This window comes from Austrofundulus limnaeus, unplaced genomic scaffold (genome assembly GCF_001266775.1).
Source record: "Austrofundulus limnaeus strain Quisiro unplaced genomic scaffold, Austrofundulus_limnaeus-1.0 Scaffold1237, whole genome shotgun sequence".
Lineage (NCBI taxonomy): Eukaryota > Metazoa > Chordata > Actinopteri > Cyprinodontiformes > Rivulidae > Austrofundulus > Austrofundulus limnaeus.
In genome coordinates this window covers 56121-62484 of record NW_013953639.1, presented here as the reverse complement: position 1 = coordinate 62484, position 6364 = coordinate 56121, and positions in this window count along the sequence as shown.

Genomic DNA, 6364 nt, shown 5'->3' with positions numbered 1-6364 from the left:
AAATAGCTTGTGCTAAAAGTGGGCATGTTGTGTGTGATTTACTAAGAAGAGGTGCAGCAGCGGTGAGGATGGCCCTGAAAATGAGGATTTAGCGTGTGTCATTGATGGAGGCAAACTTCAGTGTTGCAAAGAGGTTTTTTTTAATAGAACAGTGTCATCAAACCATGACTCTTGACAGATTTAAAACAAGTGTTTTATTAGTTTCATTTTTTAGAAACTGTCTCATTCCAAAATGATATGTACGTGATACTTTAACATTGACTTAAAAAAGGTTTTAAACATTTGTCAATCAAACCATGCATCACATTCTGCTGTCCAGCCAGCAGGTGAGCAGAGGGGGCTGAGAGGTGCAGAGAGACTTTCTCATCTTCACACTCAAAGGCTACGTTCACACTGCAGGTCTTAATGCTCAGTTCCGATWTTTTGAAAAAATCTGATCTTTTTGTGTGAACGTTCACATTACATTTTAAATGTGACCTGTATCAGACCTGTGTGTGAACGCTCCACAGCACTGATGTGACACGCATGCGCAGTAAAAGACGTGACGTCTCATCAGCCGGCTTGTTTGTTTACAGAGCTAGCATGGACGCTACATATTACACATCAAATCGCAAGTTGTTGTTTAATCAGAGCCGATTAAATAATTATCTGACCTGCTTCTTTAGTTCAGTGTTTATATCTGAACCTGCCTCTGACCAGGATGCTCCAGTGAAGCTTTTTCTTTTTTTGAACGAAACTACGAGCTGGAAAAAAGTATCGACCGAGTATCGAACTTCAGGATCGATACTCTCGGCGACCCAGGCTGGACATGTTATTATCAAACTATCTACGTGGAAAATTAAAAGTAAAAAGAAGAAGCATCTGGACTTGTGTTTTGGAGCTGTAAACACACGGAGCTACAGATTTAAACAGCGAGACTTGAGGTTAGTGTTTTATCGATCCTTCACCCCCTCCTCCTGATGAAAAAGTCAGATGAATGTGACATGAGCGTTCACACTGCAGTCACTTTGAAAACATCAGATATGTATCCGATTTAAAACCACATACTGAAACGGCCTGGGTCGGATTTGTCGCGTTCAGACTGTCATAAAAAAATCAGATATGAGTCAGATGGGTCAAAAAAATCGGATTTGGGTCGGATTTGCCTGCAGWGTGAACGTAGCCAAAGATTTCAGAGAAAAACACAATAAACATTAACTGTGATTATTGTCAATGTGAAACATTTTGTAATGCAGAATGCATTTAGAGAAAGATTCAGAAAGGAAAAAGACGGACCATAGGTGAGATGGAGTTCAGCTAATTTTTAGAGATATGTTTTTTATATTGATATTGAGGTTGTATATTTACTATTACTCTACAGAGCAGAGGGGATAACGTCTGAAGCAGAGAGCAGACAGTTTCCACCTGACTTTTAATTGTACTAAATATAGACACTGCAACAGCAGAGCAACCAGTTTCAAGGTTTGATAAAACCCACTGTGGGTATAAAATAACTATCTGCAGATGCTCCACCCAGTATTTTGTGTGATCTGCTAATCATCACCTGCTGAATGGATTGTGGCATCTGACAGATGCAGTACTCACTGTGCAGTGTGCACTGTTAATAAATCAGCTTTGAGTGAGATATCAGATTTGCTCATGGTTTTATATGTAGTAACCATTGATAAATCAAACCTCCAGAGAATCTGTTGTAGACCTGCATCTGATAATTACTTTCTGGCAGTTTTATTAGAATCCATCCAGACTTTTATGAAATGTTTTACAGACATACAGATACACATGATCACCTCCCTTTCACTGTGGTAAAAAAGTTTGTTGAATAAAGTTTTCACAGCAGCACAGACAGTCAGGTGTGTGTTAGTGTAAATTTCATCTGTGTCTACCAGCAGCACCATTTAGCAGAAACCTCATTTATTTTAAGGTCATGAATTATTAACTAACAGAAATGTCCCGTTTTCTTTATTCAGCCTTTTCACACAAGAATATGTACACACAACACACATTAATGTATAATTACATTAGCATGGCTATGACACATCACACATCAGTAGTGCAAACATTAAAAAATCACTTTATTTTGTAAAGTCAGGATGCACTAATAGTTTGTTCTTGTTCCTGCTGCAGTATATAATTCTTTGGAACATGATCAGCTGTGAATTTATAAGTTTAATAAGTAAATTGTTTTAGTCTCTTCTCTGTAAATCAATTTAAAGTTATATCTAAAGCTAAAGGGCTGTGATTGGATTTAACAGAATAAGTTCTGCTATTTGTTGTGCTAACAATGAAGAGTAGAATTAAGGAAAAGGGAATTTTTGTTAAGATTAAAGATCGATTGATTTCTCTGCTTTAATGGTAGCTGTTATTTCATTGTTGTGGTCAAATTTTTGATGTAATACCAGAAAAATGTTGATTAGACATCCTTTAGTTGTTGGTACCAAATGATCACCCAAAGTGGAGATTTGTCATTTGTTTAACATATAAAGATGGTTGGCATGAGAAGTCTCTTGACAGATTTAAAACAAGTGTTTTATTAGAAACGGGAAAAAACAGACATGAAAGTTGTCAGTTTACAGTGATGAAAAAAACGATGTCCCTAGAGTTGAATTCTGTAGCTGAGGATCAGACCACCAGGGTCCTCGCCTTCGACCACTGCCCAACTATTCCCACCAGCCCTGTTTAGTCCACTTTAATCAAAGTCTAGTTCATTTGTCTATGAAGTCTGGTTTGTTTGGGGAGGTGTGAACGCGTAATCAAACTCTGATGTGGATCAAAAAGTGAACTCTAATCCGCCAGAAAATGTAGGTCTTGGTTAAAGTAAACTCTGGGGCAGTTTGATTGCATGTGTTAACGCCAAACGGACCAGAAACCACTTCAAAATCAAGAATGGACTATAAAGCAGGTCATTCTGAGTAATAATTGTAATAAAATCTAAATACTCGTATCTTGCTTGACGTCTGTATAAGGTGGACATCACTGCTGTGAAGTTGGACACGCTGCTTCTCGGTGAACACCGCCTCATATGGAGCCGTCTCGTTCACCTTGTGTGGAAAACAACGTTCTCAGCAGATCTGCCTCATCTTCCTCTCATGATGAGCCCATTGTTGAAAAGTGTTTGTTTAACATATTTACAAAAAAAAGGAGAAATCCTACAACCTCTAAACCCTGAAGTCACTCTGTTTACATTTTGTTATTTAAAGGACGTCGTGCTCAGTGTGTTCTTCTGGGGTTTTTGTGCCGTTTCCTTCAGTAGTTCTTCGTGCAGCAAGTGTGTGTGTGTGTGTTGGGGGGGGGGGGGGCGGGTTGTTCACAGGGTTTAGTTTGTTTGACAAAGAGCAGTTTGAAGGCAAATTGCACCAACTGAAAGTCCAAACAAATCTTGCAAATTTGATTAAAACCAATTAAACCAAGTTTACAGGACTATCAGGCGTGAATACGACCTTAAACATATGACTGAATCGTGGGGGAACTGAACTGCTGAACTCTTGCATTGGAGGACAACTCCCCAAACCACTCATCCACAACCACCCCAGTCAAACTTCACTACATGTTTTATTTTAGAAAAACTTGTCTGACTGACATCCCACCTTGAACACACAAGGCATCTGAACAGATCCTGTCAACCCCGATCATTTTCCATTGCATTTTGGGGGTTTTATTTGATGACTCTGATGTTCCTGGTCAAAACTAAACAAGCATTAGAAATTATATTTTAAATATTAGGTGTTTGAAACTAGTTTTAAATAGATGATGTTATCTTCCCACATGCTCTGTTTTTTGTGGTCTTACTTCCTTCTCTGGCTTCCTTGGCAACACCAAGGGAATATTTCTTCAACAGAATCTTTTCCCCATAGGAACCAGACCTGTTGGTGTTCTGACAAACAATCACAACATTGTTTCAGTCATACGGAGATGTGTTCTGAGCTCCTCCTGTGACAGGGCACTGTCCAGATGTGTTACTTAACACAAAATAGTTATTTTGTGACTCTCTAAAAGAGTTTATGAAAAAACAAAATTCCTTCATTATCTTTGATATTTAAGAAACTTGTGATATGTTTCATCAACACAGACTGTCAATTTGTGCTGTTCATTACAAAACTGATTAGTAAATGATCACAGTGACAGTAAGAAATAGGTTCATTATGTTAAACATTAGAGTTATTTTCAGAACTCATTCTGCATTTGGGTTTACCATCTACTTTCTTTCCTATTTAGGACTTTGTTTAAAGTCACATATAGAACTAAATTTAGCCTCTGTGGCAGTCATGGTTGAAGTTTTCCATCCTGCAAACTGATGAAACCTTGAATGAAACCTTAAAGGCCTTAGGGCTTCCCAGCAATTGTTTTGTTGATTCAGTTTCTGCAGCTATTTCATGGTCGTAGCGAAATTGATATTCACACCCTGGTTTGTGTCCGTTTTCCCATTCACAATGTCTTGACCTCTATAAAGCTTTGACATTTTAGTCAAATAACATGGGCTGCAATTTCCCGAATCAAGTGTTGTGACACCCAAATCAATGCAGTTTAAAGACACAATGTGTAATTTTTGCACCTAATCTATATGAATATGGTGTAATTTCTCATGGGAAAAGGATGCTGTGAAGATGAACAATATTCTCTAAATTTCTCATATATTTCTAATTCACATAGATAACTGCAGGATTTTTTTCAGTCATATATGAAGATTAAACTTTGGGTTTATCCAACCCACAGAAATCTTTGAAGTTATTTTAAGAGGCAGATAAGCCAAAGATATTTCTTCACTTTGCACCTTTTTCAATCCGAACTTCATTTTTCCCTGTCTCTTTCTATTAATTAATGCATATGTTTATTATTTTTTGAGTGAATTTTTTTTAAATTATAATTTAACTTAAATGTGTATGTGTGTGTGTGTTGGGGGGATGAACATTACCTTCTATTGTTATGAAAATGATGTATATATAAAAAATAAAATTGACTTTGCAACATACAGTAGTTTGTCTAAAAACCAGGAAACTTACCTCTGGTCAAAGTAACACTGGGTATATTTTTGATGGATAGAATGACATCATAACATGTTATAAAGCTCAAACGTCTAATTTGTATAAACCCCCACCCCTTCAACAAAATTAACTGCTTTCCATCAGAAATGAACCTCACTGTTGGCAGCCAGATTATCTTTGCTCAGAATTTTTCAACCAGTTAAAGTAGATTTTGTACTCCGCACAACTGATTTTTAACAAGACACAAAATATTTTAGAAACTGTTTGAAAGATCCCATTTCCGTTTTCACGCAGCAGATTAGATGAATATTTCCCTGCAGTTATCACAAATTTACAACAATTGTCAACTGATTGTAGCACCCTGCAAACTAAGACTCTGAGTCCGAAAAGCAATTTCCTTTGAGAGCGAGCCAGCCGTGTTGGTAACTGTGTCCCAGTGGGAACGCCATGTTGGAAACAGGCTGAGGCTTTCATACTTGGTCCAGCAGTTAAAAGCTCTGGATGAAAGCATCTTTCCCTGCAGATTACCACATTCGTTACTTCTGAAAAAAATGGAAGGATAGGGAATGGACAAAGAAAAAGCACAGAACAGTTTGACAAAAAAACCAATAAAAAACAAAGCACACCCCTGATGTTAAATAGACTGATATGTTATGTTCAATAGAAGGAAAATGAAAAAAGAGAGGCTGTCAGTAGCAAAAAGACCCAAAAGCACAAGTTGCACACATATAGGATATTTAAAAAGAAAAGAATTATTGAAAGTCAGTTTGTTTGAATGAGACATTTTTCTTCTGTCTTCATAGATCATCCCTTTATTCATTCATAAAACCATTTCCTTTTTTCTACTCAATTTAGATTATTTTAATATCTCATTTTAGTGTTTTTCCCCCTTTAATTTTCTTAAAGAGTCGTTTGAACTGCCACACAAAAAAATTGAGTTGATGGAATAGGAAAAAATCTTGTTGAATCTTAAAATCAAGACGACCATTTCCTGAATCCTGAATGACTGAGAACTTTTAACACATAAAGTACAAATTCATCAGACAAACTATGTGTTTATGTTTTGAGTGTTTTTATTTTCTGATCTTTCTCAAACTGTATGGGTTTGACTTTATTGTACATAATGTAATTAAAGAAAAAACAAAGTTACGTACAAAAGAAAATTCAATTTAAAAAGCAAACAAAAGAAGAACATTAGTGAATTATATTTACACGTTCAAAGGAGTGGGTAGAAGTATAAACCTATTTTATACACCCGCTTCTCTTACATCTATATAATCATCCAATAATTACAATTCATAAAATTTGTTATATTTGTTATAACATTCTTTTTTATACATTTATACATATATACATATATACTGTACATACATACATACATACAT